The 15,548-nt window shown below is 37.0% G+C and overlaps 1 protein-coding gene across 4 annotated transcripts in view; it reads right to left on the bottom strand.

The window, feature by feature from the left end:
- SDK1 (sidekick cell adhesion molecule 1) overlaps positions 1-15,548 on the bottom strand; it is a 989,261-nt gene that overhangs the window by 750,175 nt on the left and 223,538 nt on the right. Inside the window, exon 1 of one of the 4 annotated variants that reach the window (XM_063667222.1) lies at positions 10,348-10,465. The exons of the other annotated variants lie outside the window; for them this stretch is intronic. The gene's annotated coding sequence lies outside the window, so the exon portion shown is untranslated. Of the gene's footprint in view, positions 1-10,347; positions 10,466-15,548 lie in introns of those variants that run through there. 4 annotated transcript variants of the gene reach the window in all.

The raw sequence follows: 15,548 nt of genomic DNA, 5'->3' as shown, positions 1-15,548 counted from the left end.
TACTTTACAAAGCAAAAGGAACTTTGCAAATGTAGTAGGGAGCTTACTCTGGATTACTTGGCTGGCCCCAATCTAATCAGATGATCTCTTAAAGCAGAAAGATGTAGCAGAAGGGAAGTAAAAGATTCCCTTGAATGGCACTCAAGCCGCTGTTGCTGGACAGGGTCACGTGGAAAACGCGAAGGGATGTGAGCAGCCTCCATGGGCAAAGACCAGCCCCTGGCCAAGAGCCGGCAGAAAATGGAGGCTTCCATGTGACAATCAAAGAAACTGAACTCAGGCAATTCTAGTAAGTTTGGAAGAAGATTCATCCTCAGAGATTCCAGAAAGGAACATAGACAGCCCTGCCACCGCCTTGATTTTGGCCTTGTGAGAGGACAGAGGCTTAGTGCAGCCATACCTTACCTAGACTTGTGACCTACAAAACTGGGAAATGATAAATGAGTGTTGTTTTAAACTGGTCAATTTGTGGTAATTTATTATGGCAACAACAGGAAACTAATCCACTCACAAATATGGCTGTGCAAGGTCTAATAAAAAGGTAGACAGGATAAAATGCAATCTCAGACATGCTATGCAAACAGCAGCTGGTTCTTTAAATGCTGGTAAATGGGTTCAAGTATCGACGTACCCTCTTGAACAGGGATTAAAGGGGCAGACTTAATGTTTCAGTTTTTATTAAGGAGAAGATTGCAGAGATTACCATAGGCAAACTGAATTGTAAAGGAAGCAGGTCAGATATATTAGAATTCTAGTACATTTTAAGACTATTTGCTTCAACTGCTTTTGATATAAGAGATTTATATTAAAACTTCCAAACATCCTTTTATGATCTCAAAGGTTTCCTTTAACAGGATTCAGGGTGTAGTCTGCACCACCAAACACAGCAGAGTTCGACAGCTGTGTACAGAGAGATTTTACACACAGCCTGTTATCATTAGCACTATACTAACAAGATAACCATACAAGGACTCAATAGGGCAAACAGAGAGCCGCACAGGATGTTCTTACCTAGGTTGACAAACTGAATATAGATAAATCATTGAAACCAGATGGAATTTATCCAGGAGCTCTAGAAGAAAGCAGGGTGAAACTATGAACCTGTTGGTCCAAATCCTTAAACCATGTCACTTACAAATCACTGTGCCAAAAGACAGGCAGGATATACATGTAACCCCCAGAGGAAGGGCTCCAGAGAAGATTCTGGTAACTTGATATCTAGCATTTTTACTTGCCTAACTGACACAATGGCAAAAACAGAATTAAATGCAGTAACTTTAATAAGAACAATTTTAAATAACCTTTCTTTCCCAAATGCAGAATGCGCTCAATGAAAAAGCACTGGAAAATAGAAAAACACATGCACAAATAAAATCACCCTTAATCCCAATATCCAGAGTTCATCAGTACTATTAATATTCTGTTGCATGGCTTTCTAGTTTATATACACAATATTTGCATTCAATATATGTATACTAACATCCTTTTTGCTAAAATAGAATCAAATTTTTTATAAGTTTAGCATTAGAGAAGGCTAGACTTGCCGTTTTTATCTCCTTATAGAATTCTATTATATGAGTCTCCTTATTTAATGATAACCTCTGTTGTGTCAATATAAATGGATTTAAAATTACTAATCCTCTACATATTTTTTATGCATATCTCTGGATGTAACAGAGACAGACTAAAACTGGACAAATCACTTAATCTTCTGTGCCTCAATTTCTTTATAAAATTGGTATAACAGTACCTACTTCACAGGATTTCAATGAGTTAGGTAAGTACATGTATGTCAAATGCTTTAAATCATGCCCAAAACACAGCAAGCAATATAGAAATGTTAACTATTATTGTTGTTACTCTTATTTCATACAACAAATCCCCAAAAGTATAATTATTGGGTAGCAAGGCTCACACTTTTATTTTTATTTGACACATAATAATCACATATATATATATATATATATATATGGGGTACACGGTAATGTTTTGATACATTACAATGTATAGTAATGGGTAATTAGCATAATTCATCATCTCAAACATTTATCACTTCTTTGTGTTGGGAACAGTCAATATCCTCCCAGATATTTAAACCATAATCATGGTTAATGATAGCCAACCTACAGTGCTATGGAAGACTTGAACTGATTCTTCCTATCTAGCTGGAGTTTAATATCCTTTAACAAATCTCTCCCTATCCCCCACTCTTCCTTCAACCCTCCTATTCTCTGTTCTACTTTTGACTTCTATGAAATCAACTTCTTTTTAGCTTCTGCATATGAGAACATATGTGGTGTTTAACTTTCTGTTCCCGGCTTATTTCAAGAAACATAATGTCCTCCAGTTCCATCCTTGTTGTCTCGAATGACAGGACTTCCTTTTTTTTTTTTATGGCTGAACAGTGTATTCCATTGTGTATATATAGCACTTTTTTTAATCCATTCATCTGTTGTTGGACATGGGTTAATTCCACATCTTGTATATTGTGAACAGTGCTACGATAAACACAGGAGTGCAGGTATCTCTTTGATAAACTGATTTCCTTTCCTCTGGATAAATGCCCAGTAGTGGGATTGCTGGAGGAGCTTCCACTCTGCTCTCCACAGTGACCATACTAGTTTACATTCCTGCATAATGTGTAAGAGTTCCCTTTTCTCCATATCATTGCCAGCATGTTATTTTTTTGTCTTTTTAATAATGGCCATCCTATCTGGGGTGAGATGATACCTTATTGTGGTTTTTTACTTGCATTTCCCTGATTAGTGATGTTGAGCATATTTTTCATATATTTGTTGCTCATGTATATGTATTATTTTGAGAAATGTGTGTTCAGATCATTTGCTCATTTTTTAATCTTTCTTTTTTTTTGCTGTTCAGATGTTTAAGTTCCTAGTATATTCTGGATATTAGTTCCCTTTGAGATAAACAGTTTGCAAATATTTTCTCCCATTCTGTAGGTTGTCTTTTCATTCTGTTATTTCCTTTGCTGTGCAGAAGCTTTTAAGTTTGAAATAATCCCATTTATTTTTACTTTTGTTGCCTGTGTTTTTGAGATCTTATTCATAAAATTATTTCCCAGATCAATGTCCTGAAGCGAAAAGGCTCATGCTTTAAAATTTTTAATACATATTACTAATTTTATCTCCAGAAAGAATAGTACAAAATAAATTATTCACCTCTAAAGAACGTATTTTCCTGCCTCATACTCAAACTGGGTATGCTATATAAGCTCATCCTATCTTCTAGAGGAAACAAACAAAAAAACTATAAATATCTTACTAAAACACTTTGAAAAATAAATTCTTTGACAAAATAAGGGCTTAAAACTGTAAATTAATTGGTTCTTTAAGTACTTCTGGTAAGCTTCTCCACTAAAGAGAGAGAAGTCACAAAAACAAACACAAAAAATACCAAATGAATTACCATTAAACTGAGAAAAAATACTTAGTCACTGAGAATGGGCTAAAGATACCATAATAAAAAAGAATTTGTTTTCCAGAAAGAGCAATTTTAACTGTAGTGTGAAGTATTAAAATGGTCTTATGTAATGATGACCTAGGAGAGGAAATGCACAGGCAATTCTTTACGTGTGCTGGGAAAAGGAAGCACTAGTGGCAATACAATTCAAGGCGAACAAATGATACAACACAGAACAGCTGAAAGCCTTAGCAGAACAATGGTGGGCATCAACATGGACAACCTGCAGCAACACATCCAAAACTATACCTCCGCCTTACTCTAGGCGGGACAGGCTCTGAGCTGCGAGTCATGAAAAGTGACATGTGCCTGGCTCCCTAAGTCGTTGTGGGCTATTTCCTAATGAAACAGGTCAATACATTCCTGCAGGAAGCAAGCAAAAGTGTTGAGTACCACCAGGAAGAGGAGTAAAAACACAAAACACTACTTGAGTTCCTGTTCTGTAGAACCACGATGCATCTCTCTAATACTCTACAGAATTTACAAAGGTACAACTCAAGAGGAAATGAAGTACACTAGACAAAAATCAGCTAAAATAATTAAGAGGATATGCATTCAACATGAAGACAGATTAAACATTAGTGCTCTACAAAATGGAAGAATAAATAGGGAATAACTGAAATTTTTACATAATGATGAATGTGTGAATTACTGGGCAGTCTTATAAACCTAATAATATAGTTTCCTATCACACCACATGCTGCTACTGTTTTCAGAAAGCTTAGGAAATTCCTTCTAGAAATGGTTCAGACTAAAAATGTAACTAGGTTCAGTAATGATTTTCATACATTTATGAATAATGTATAAAATACAGGCTATAGAGAAAAATCAGGAATGTTTGCTTATAACCCTAATCTTCTGAGATAACACAATAAAAGGCACACACACTCATCACCTCACAAAAAAAAAAAAAGTATCTGGTTATCAACATCTGAGAACAGCAGGCAGATCTGACCCAACACGGCACTTGATACCCTTGAAATGAGCGCTTTTTCATGTCCCCAAATAATGGGTGATAAAGTCTATTATAGTTAATGAATTCTTAAGTCAGTGCTTTCCTTTGAATGATTTTGTCTCCACTTCTTTTAAAGTAAAAATGTCTAATAGTCAGTATCTTTCAAACTGTTGTCAAACAATAGAGTTCTTCATACCAGACTTCCACGAACTTTTCCAAATTATCATTTATACAAAAACATAATTCATCCAAAAGACTATTACAACCTAATTAATGTATGCTTAAAGCATTTTGTGAAAATATTGTTAGTAGCACACCAGAAAATGAATTCCTTAAGAGGTCATGGAAGCTCTAAAAATATTTCATTTAGTAATCAGGAGAATAATTTCATAAAAGCTTTGACAATAATTTTTTTAAATATACTCAGTAAAAAATAGCTCTTTAAGTAGAACACCTAAAAATTACCTATACTTTCAATAATTAGCCTGTGACAAATTAATTCAAATTATAAAAGTTAGTTGTTGGTTAAAAGAATATGAAAAGCATCACCCAGCAGGATGGTATGACATAAGTAGCTGCCATTCCTGGGGTTTGTCTGTGTATCCTATGATCTACAGCTGCATGTATAAGTAAACATAGTATATATGTGTATTATAAATTGATGGTATACATACTATGTATAATCACGTAATATATAACCTATATATGTTATACATTATATAGGTGTGTAAATGTATGTGCATGTATATATATTTATATACATGCAAATGTATATTTTTGAGTATACCAACAAAAAACAAGAAAATATCTTCTGAATTAAAGAATAGGAACAAAGGTGAGTTTTACAATTTTCTTACATTTTCAACTTCATGCATTGAAGATTTAACACTTTAGCTCTCATCTGATGAATTATAACTATAAAACAATTAGCAATGAAATGACATGTGCAGAAAGCCCTAATTATACTACATGAACATTTTCAAAGGTCAAAAATGAAAAATTTCAGCCAAGTCTCTTCCACATAGTGAGGAATATTTTTCATTAGTTTTGTTTCAATCTTCAAAAACTGATCAAAATAAGCGATTTATGTCTTTGAGACTGTACCACTGGGATTTTTAAATAATGCATGTGTAATTTCAGCAGTAAAATCAAGTGAGTTGAAAAATGGCACGAAATGTACAAAGTAAAATTTACATCAACATTTCTCTTTGGCTAACCTCCTTAGATGATTCTGAAATGACTTCCAAATACTAAAACAAGAAACTTACTTGTTCTTTCAGTTTTAAATTTTGGAGCATAAGAGAAGTCTACTATTTTAAGAGTACATTCTAGATTATAGAGAACACTTGATTTAATCACAAATACAACTGTAAGCATAAATTAAAGAGGACAGTATGTGTTTTTAAATAAAATCATTCATGAAGTTACAGAGTTTGAAATTATGATAGTTTTAGCACCACCTTATCACTGTCATTAAAGTAATTACTACGTGCCTATCACATGGACCTGCGCTCAGCAATTCAGAAGGATGTAATTTGTGCCCTCCCAAGTCTTGCTGGTCAGCCTTACTTCTTTCTGAATTTAATATAGACACAACAAAAGAAGAATGAATTTTCTTCTTTTTCTAAAATACAGGACTCTTTCCTCCTAGAGGTGTTCTCTCAGGATGGTCACAATGGGCTCAGAGTCAGTACTCAGTTGCACAGCCCTGCTCTTCTTCAGAAGGTTGCTCAAAACAGCAGAATGAGAATTGACTGCACCTCCAGGTCTTGTCTCCTCCCCACCAAGTCAGCCTCCCTGCTTCTCTCACCTGCTCCTTCTACCCGCAGAATATCTTAGACGATGTCAAGGGAACTCTGGTGTCAAAGGCACCTTCCGAGCCTGATAACGCCTCATTATGAAAACTTTACATTCAGCGGAGAAAAGAGCCCAAGTGATTATTGTTCTGATTTGTATTAGAAATGTTTCTTTTGCTCTTATCACACTTACAGAGAGAGAGACAGACAGAGAGAGAGAGAGACAGTGCATGCGCGCGTGATGGGGCAAAGATTGTTACACAGCTAGCCCAATATCCATTCTCTCATTTCTCTTTAGTAATACAAATCCTGATTTTTAGCTGGGCATAAAACAATGTACCTTGTTCCACGTACATACAGTTCTGGTCAAGGAGACGGGGTGTAAGTACTACTTGGCAACATTCAGAAACCTCCTTAAAAGACAGCTAAGCATATGCTCCCTCCCACCCCCGCCCATTTTCATCTACTACTCTCCTCCTTCGTGCATGCTGAAATGCATCATAGTCAGACTAGAGCATTGACCTAGGACAGTGAGGAGACACACGACATGAATGGCAAGCAGTGACCAACAAAGACGCCCAAGTCCTAATGGCTGTGGGACCACCAAACCAACCCTGGACTATCTACCTCTCTACAACAAACCTTTCCCTTGCTTAAGCCACATGGATTTTCTATCAAAAACAGTAATAGTTCATCTAACTGATATGTAAATTATCTACAAATATATTTGGGTGTTTTAAGTATATATTTTTCCTTGTTTCTTCAACAGAAAACACAAATTCACACATAAAGACACATCCAAGAAATAAGAGGAGATTGTACAACATAATCTACTTCTAAAATGCAGAAACGTCCATTGTAAATCTCCTATACACAAAAATCAGACTGGAGATTTAGAATAAAAACATACAAACTCCATGAGAGAGTCAGTCTAAAGACATTTGCTCTGAAACACTGATAACCTGTCTTGTCATCCCTCTCTTCTTTCCTTACTTCTGAAATATGGATATTTTCCATCACAACAGTAAAGACATGGAACCACCCCAGATGCCTATCAATGGTGGACCGAATAAAGAGAACATGGTAGGAGCACACCATGGAGTATTCCACAGCCATAAAAGAGAATGAAGTCTTGTCTTTTGCAGCAAGATGGTTGCAGCTAGAGGCCACCATCCTAGGCAAATTAATGCAGGAACAGAAAACCAAATACCACATATCCTTACCTATCAATGAGAGCTAGATACTGAGTAAACATGGATATAAAGATGCAAACAACAGACACTGGGGACTACTAAGGGTGGGTGGGAGTAGGCTGAAAAATTATAAAACCTGCTGGGCACCGCACTCACTACCTGGTGATGGGCTCATCTGTACCCCAAACCGCAGGATCACGCAATAGACCCACATAACAAATTTGCACCTGTATACCTTTAATCTAAAATAAAAGTTGAAATTATTTTAAAAATATTACGAACTGTATAGAATAAAAATACCCACTATTAACTTAAAACAATTTAAATATGAATATTTTTCTTTATATTGTTTGCCATTCCTTCATCCGTTGGCCACATCAGTCTTAATTCTTCTTTGTGTCTTATATGATTTCTTCTATTGCACTGATATTTAAAAACATCATCCAAAAAGTTGATAAATATTAACATCTATATTTTACCTTAATTAAGGGATTTTGTTTGGAACTGTGTCAACACTGTAAATCAATTTGAGAATAACTGAAATTTAAAAAATAGTCTTCCTCTATATAGCATATCTCTTTATTCGAATCTTTGTCATTGTTACTGTCTCTTATTGGCCACTTTTACCATCTTTCTAGGCTTCAGTTTCTCCACCCATAAAACAAGAATCGTCCTAAGTCCAAACATAGTGGTGCTGGGAGAACTGAAAAACATCTGAAAGACTAAACCTAGTGCCTGTCACAGACAAAGAGCTCAGTAACTGTTAGCTGCTAGTATTTTCACTAATATAACCATTGGAAAGTAATCTCATAATATGTTTAAAGACCCTCAAAAATGTCTCTGTTCTCCAAACCAGTCACTTAGTTTGTAGGATATGCTTTAAGAAAATAACACAAAACACAGGGGAGGTTTTCAGGCACAATCATCTTAATGGCAATATTATTTATAATTTTGCAAAGGTAGAAAGAACCAAAATTTCTAAGAATAAGTGAATGTCAAATCTCATTATAATTACATACCTGTTACAATGACATAACACACTTTAACAAAACAGAAAAAGATTTCATCGTGATGTTAAATGGAAAAAAAAAAAAAGATGGAATATTTACCCCAAATCTCAACCACTCACATAAAAAAGCATAAAAATAAAAAGACAGGAAGGAAATAATACCTTTAAAAGTAGTTGCTTCAAACAACCAATTAAAAAACGAGCCAAAGACCTTAATAGACACTTCATCAACAACAACACACCACTAGAATGGCCAAAATCCAGACAACACCAAATGCTAAGGAGGATGTGAAGCAATAGGAATTTTCACTCATTGCTGCTGGGGATGTAAAATGTTACAGTCACTTCTGAGGACAGCGTGGTGGCTTCTTACAAAATGAAACATACCCGTACCATATGATCCACACTCCTTGGTATTCACCCAAAGAAACGGAAAACTTATTTCCGCATACAAAAACCTGCACACAGATGTTTATGCCAGTTTTATTCATAATTGCCAAAACTTGGAAGCAACCAAGATATTCTTCATTAGGTGAATACATAAACTTTGATATAACCACACAATGGAATATTACTCAGCACTGAAAACAAATGAGTTATCAAACAAATGAGAATACATAAACTTTGATATAACCACACAATGGAATATTACTCAGCACTGAAAACAAATGAGTTATCAAACAAATGAGCTATGAAAACACAGGGAGAAAACAATAAATATTACTACGTGAAAGATATCAGTCTGAAATGTCTATATTCTGTAGGATCCCAATGATATGACATTCTGCAAAAGGCAAAACTACAGAGGCAGTTAAAAGACACGTGGTTGCCAGGGGTTAGAGGGAAGACATAACTACGCAGAGGTCAGAGGATTTTAAGGGCAGTGAAAGGACTCTGTAGGAAACTGTAATGATGAATACACACCTCATAAATTCACCCACACCTAGAGAATGTTCAATACCAAGAGTGAATTCTAATGTAAAGTATGGACTTCAGGTGATACTGGTGTGTCAATATAGGCTCATCAATGGTTGCAAAATACCACTCCGGTGGGGGATGGTGATCATGGAGGAGGCTGTGCACGTGCAGGGGCAGGAGACATACGAGATATCAGCGTACCAGCTACTCAATTTTGCTGTGAACCTAAAATTGCTCTAAAAAGTTAAAAAAACAAAAAAAAGAGTGGCTGCCTAAGAATGGTAAAATAATGGTTGATTTTGTATACTTATTTTTTGCTTCTTTAAACTTTTTATGCTTTATTAATTGTCCACAGTGACTTATTTTCATAATAAAGGATTTTTAAAATAATTGTTAAATAGTACCACTTAACACAATCACCCAGAAAAAACTGAACTAGAGGGTTAGAAAGATCCACAATGTTAAGACAGGAATAACTGCTAAACAAACATTTTGACAAGCCATTTAACAGAGTCTGACAATTTGATTAGTAAATTTTCCTAATTAGTTAAGTGTTCATTAAACAGGAAAATTTTAATGTAAAGCACTAAAGTAAGTAAAATGACCTAAATAATCTACTTATTGAACTTTAAATAATTTAAGCTTCCAAGAATTCAGGTTATTTTTGGATTAGAGCTTTATCTAAAATCTTTAGCACTGAAATCAAATGCAAAATCTCAATACACATAAATAGGTAAAGATATTATTCTGCATCTAAAAACAAAGCAAAAATAATCTAACTATAGGAAAGTTTTCAGAACTACTAAATTATCTTGTAAGTACCCAAGAAGGAAAATATAAAATTCTAAATCACCTATTAACAGACACAGACTATGGTGAGCAGAAACAAGTGTAACATGGAGTCGTCCTTGGTTCCTTTCTCAGACCGTGGAATCCTAATCCTGCTGGCTTTACTCTCAAAGATGCCCCTGCCACCCTGGCCCCAGCCACTGTCACCTTTTGTCTAGATTGCTGCGACAGCCTCCATTTTCACCCTTGTCCCTCTACTCTCCAGGACAGCAGCCAGGGCAATTCTTTGCTGTTTGATCTCATCTCTTCTTGTTCTGATGGCTTTCCATGGAAGAAAATCAAAATATTTTAATTTGACGTATTTTGAAATGGTCGCTGCAGGGACAGCAGACAGAAGTACCTCCGGAATGCCATCTTTTGTCGGGGTAATTTACATCTACAGAGAATCTCCATGAATATATCCAGGCCTTTCTTGGATCTAGGAAAGACTGAGAGTCTGCAGCCTTTAAACATCTCAAAAGAAACATCTATCATCTATTCTTTCTGAGAGCTGCTATCTCTGAGGCTTCATCTGTATAACAAGACCACCTTTGCTAGCCAAGCCTCCCCCTTCTTCCCTCCCATTACTTGTCTTGCCACGAAAACCTGTCTTGGGCCATTCTCTGAGCCTGTATTCTTTCTGTAACCTCAAAAGGGCATAAAAGTTTCTGTTTCTCATTTGGGATTTGGGTCTTCATTCTGAGGGCTCCCATGTACACACATTAAATAAATCCCATGCGTTTTTGCCTATTAATCTGCCTCACGTCAGTGATTTTTCAGAGAACCTTTAGGAGACCGAGTGCCTTGGCACTGACTCACAACTACATGGAACATAACTAAAAAACTTGGAGCAGCCACATTATTCAGTAATACCTACTGTGACAGCAGAACGTCTGTGCAAGTCAGTCATAGAATCTAAGTATTCAGATACTGCTTTCCTAGGAAATGTTAAACTCCTTGAGGCAGGCTGGCTTCCTCACCACCTTGTGCACTGCTGCTCCCACACCACAGTGACTAGCAGCACATAATGGTTTGAATTAAAGCTGAAGTAAAAAATATCCAGGTCCAGGCACTGGGAACACACTGTCAGACCTACTTTTGATAAGGTCGACGCTTAGGAAACCCTGGAGGAACAAGATAATAAGGGAGCCCCCTCCCAGCTCTAAGTCAATGGTTGTCAACCATGGCTGCATATCTGAACTACCTGGGGAGCTCTGAAAAGTCCTTGGCCCCCACCCGCCGATGTTATCCATGACTCGGAGACCTTGATTTAATGAGTGTGGGGTGAAGCCCTGGCATCTGTATATTTTAAAAGCCCACTAGGTAATTCTAATGTGCAATCTGAACTGAGAACCACTGATTTAATCATTCTATTCTCTATAATTTAGACTACAAGTACTCATTTTCCGTGTGTCCTGGGGGGCTCTCTCTGTCGTGTTGCTTTTCTTACAGAAATCCTCTGCAGGGCTGAAGGTAGAAAACACCCATGTCTGGCTGCTGCTCTCTGAGACTGCCCGGTGACATCAAACAGAGGTTAAGTGTTGAGTGAAGATGCAGGTAAGCACAGCTGAGGAAGAGGGGCCCAGAGACAGACCAGCTCTGCTACTGGAGGGACACTTCGTAACACTCAGCTATTTGGGTCTCACTTTGGGAACTGTAAAATGGAGGTAACAGAACGGCCCCAAACATTGTGGTTGTATTTAATAAGACCCTAAATAACAATTATCATGTGCCAGGCACCCTTTAATTGCTTTACAGACATTACCTCTAAGAAGGTGTGTATTATCATTACCCTGTCTTACAACTGAGGAAACACACACAGAAAAGTAACGGTATTTGCCTGAGGTCACATGTTGGCAGAGCTAGGATTCAAACCCAAGCAGCTCTGGCTCCAGGATTAGGTTGAGAAGCTCACATCATGAATATTAGAAATCCAGCACAAACAGGAAAACCAGAGGACCCCTCCCCAAGCATCTGTAACAGAAGTGGTATCCTGGGGGTCAAGTCACTGTGTAAGATTCCATTGCCTAACACAACTTAATCTTACTTAATATTCTGACACCTTAAGATGGATGGATGTCTGTGTGTCTGAGTATCACATGCATGTACGTACGTACACACACACACACACACACACCCCACTTTCCTTAGGCTGCCCTGATATGCTGAGTTCACAACTGCTGCCTGCCTGCTATGACCCACCATCACTGCCACAGATATTACTAGAACATTCTATTAAAACAGTGCAGATGTGTTTATCCTTTAAAAGCAGAAGAACAAACTAAATCCTGCATTAAATAAAATAGTCACTTCCTATAATATCATTCATTCCTTCATTTATCCAACCCCAAATACTTACTGAGCACCTACTGATAGCAGCCATTCCTGCCTTCAAAGAATTTCATGGCTAGTTAGGGAAATAAACAGGTTTGGGGCAATGCCAATGAACTACAAGGCAATTTCAATACTAGGGTTGGAAGTGTTAAGATGGAAAAGGTACAGAACACTTTGGAGAATCAGGAAAGGTCTCATGAAATTAGAGCTATCTAAATTGCAATCTCAAGAATGATGATGTAAGGCTGGGCAAGGTGACTCACACCTGTAATCCCAACACTTTGGGAGGCCCAGGTGGGTATATCATTTGAGGTCAGGAGTTCGAGACCAGCCTGGCCAACATGTTAAAACCCCGTCTCTACTAAAAATACAAAAATTAGTCAGGCATGGTGGTGGGCGCCTGTAATACCAGCTACTCAGGAGGCTGAGGCAGGAGAATTGCTTGAACCCAGGAGGCGGAGGTTACAGTGAGCTGAGATCACACCATTGCACTCCAGCCTGGGCAACAGGGCAAGATTCTGTCTCCAGAAAAAAAAAAAAAAAAAGAAGAATGATGATGTCAGAGAGGCAAGAGTAATGATTAACTTAATTTGGGGCATACTTTTGAGAGCTTCAGGGACAGAGAAGTCAACGGCCAATTGTCCACAGAATCTGAAACCAGAAAAAAAATTAAATATTCAGAAAACACCAGCTTCTGGATGGTAATTATGAGATTACAAGGAAACAGTATGTAGAACAACAAGAACAATGGACAACACCCCGACTATCAGCAGCAGTTAATGCCTGGTCAGAGAAACAGAAGCCAGACAGACAAAGGCACAGCCAGAAGGAAAATAAGTAGAAAATATGGGGTCAGGAAAGTCAGGGAAAAGAGAATTCCAGGATAGTCAGCAGTGTCAAATGCCACCAGGAATCAAGGGAGATTAAGACCGAGATAGGTCTAAGCCATAGGGGAGTCATGAATAACACTTGTGAATGCTATTGCAATGGAACTGCGGGATGAAAGCAACACTGAAGCAGGTTGGGAATTAGATAAGGGCAGGTCCAGATATGGCTGTTTAAGACAAAGGGAGACTAACACATATTCCAATGCTAATTGGAGGGAGTCTACACTGAAGGAGAAATTTGACCATGCAGGAGAAAGGGAAAGATAATCTACTGCATACAGCACTCAGTAAATGGCTACTAAGCACTTACAATGTGTCAGGCTTCGTTCTGGACATGAGAGTACAGCAAAGATGGAAACATTTCTGCATTAATGGACTAAAAAATAACAGGTTAAATAATAATACAGAGGGGACTGTCAGCCATTGTGGAGTAACTAGCACTAGATCAGTCTTCCTGCAGTCAAAAACCAGAAAGCAGAATCTGGGAAACAATGGTTTCCTGCCACTAGACTATTATGCCCGAGCATTTACTGCACCATGCTGTAGGTACTGGGTACCCCAAAAAAAGCACAATGGTCTTGTTACAGGAGAACACAGAGACCAGAGCAATTTGAAGGGAGCGTACAAAAACAGAAGGAGCTCTACAGAGAAAGAGGTCCAGAAATCCACATAGAGGTTCCCTTGGTTTTTGTCTGAATACTATGCTGCACATCTGTAGGGTAGATTTCAAGAGACAACACAAAAAACGACAACTACTAGGGAGAACTAAGCTGGGTAACTGCTGAAGTACACACAGTGTTGAAGACATTAGAGTCCCAGTGGAACTTCAGTAAACACCTAGGGCATTCAGCAGAAACCCTAGAACACCAGGTATCGGCATTAGGGCTAAACAAAGCATATAATAATACACGGTTCACCCACCAAACAAAACTCAAAACCCAGGCTTGAAGAGACTAAGTTGACATACTTGTAAGGTAGCTTCCCACAAAAATAAAAACAAATACCCTCTAAAGGAAAATGCAGCCCTTAACCAAGAGAAAAATTAGACTATATTAACAGATATAGCAATGATAGAGATGAAGGAATTATTAAGGAAGGAATTCAAATGAATAAATGCATGTGTTTATTTAAAAAAAAAAAAAAGACATGTAATGTATTTAAATAAAGCATAGGAAAAAATCAAACATCTGGAGTTGAAAAATACAACACCTGAACTGGAATACTCCCTGGATACACTTAAATGCATATAAACATAGGAGAAGAAAAGATCAGTGAATCTGAAGACAACGCAAGAGCAACTACACAAAATGAAGCATGGGGAGCAGGGGGAGGAAGACTGTAAGAAATAAACACTCTCAGTAAAAAGAGAAAACAGCAAACAATATAATATGATAATATAATATGCATGTCATCAAAGTACATCAGAGTCAAGAGAGTAAAGCATTTGAAAATATAATGTTAAAAATTTGGCAAATTATATTTTATGAAAGCATGAAACCATATATTTAACAGACGAAATCCAAAAGAGAATAATAACAAAGAAAATATAATAACACACATAATGAAATTCCTGATAACTGGTGATAAATAGAAGCAACCAGAGGGAAAAATTACAAATTACACAGGGAATAGGTAAGAGTTATTACTGACTTTTCATCGGCCGCAATATAAGCCAGAAGACAATGGAAGAACATCTTCAAAGTTCAGGAAAAAATAAATAAAACTATCACCCTGGAATCCTACATACAATGAAAATGTCATTCAAAAATAGAACCAAAATTTTTTTCAAGAAAACAAAATCTGAGAGAACTAGTTGTCAGAAGACCTGAACTGCAAGAAAAGCTACAAGAAGTTCTTTTGGCAAAAGAAAGTGTTGTCAGATGAAAACCTGCATCTACAAAAAGAAATAAAGAATACGATGAATGGTAAATGTGGGTGTCTACGAATGAATTTTTTTCTTATTTTTAAATTTAAGAGAAAACTGACAGTTAAAAGCGAAAATAAAAATGTACTGTAGAGCTTATAACAAACATAAAAATAAATATAAAATGCGTAACAGTAATCGCACAAGTGGCAGGAAGGAAGAAATAAAAGCAACAGTCTTCCCTTGGTATTCAAAGGTGACTGGTTCCAGGACCTCCCATGGCT

This window comes from Pongo pygmaeus, chromosome 6 (assembly GCF_028885625.2).
Source record: "Pongo pygmaeus isolate AG05252 chromosome 6, NHGRI_mPonPyg2-v2.0_pri, whole genome shotgun sequence".
Classification (NCBI taxonomy): domain Eukaryota; kingdom Metazoa; phylum Chordata; class Mammalia; order Primates; family Hominidae; genus Pongo; species Pongo pygmaeus.
The sequence above is the reverse complement of the archived record's forward strand: the minus strand, read 5'-3'. Positions and strand labels throughout refer to the sequence as shown.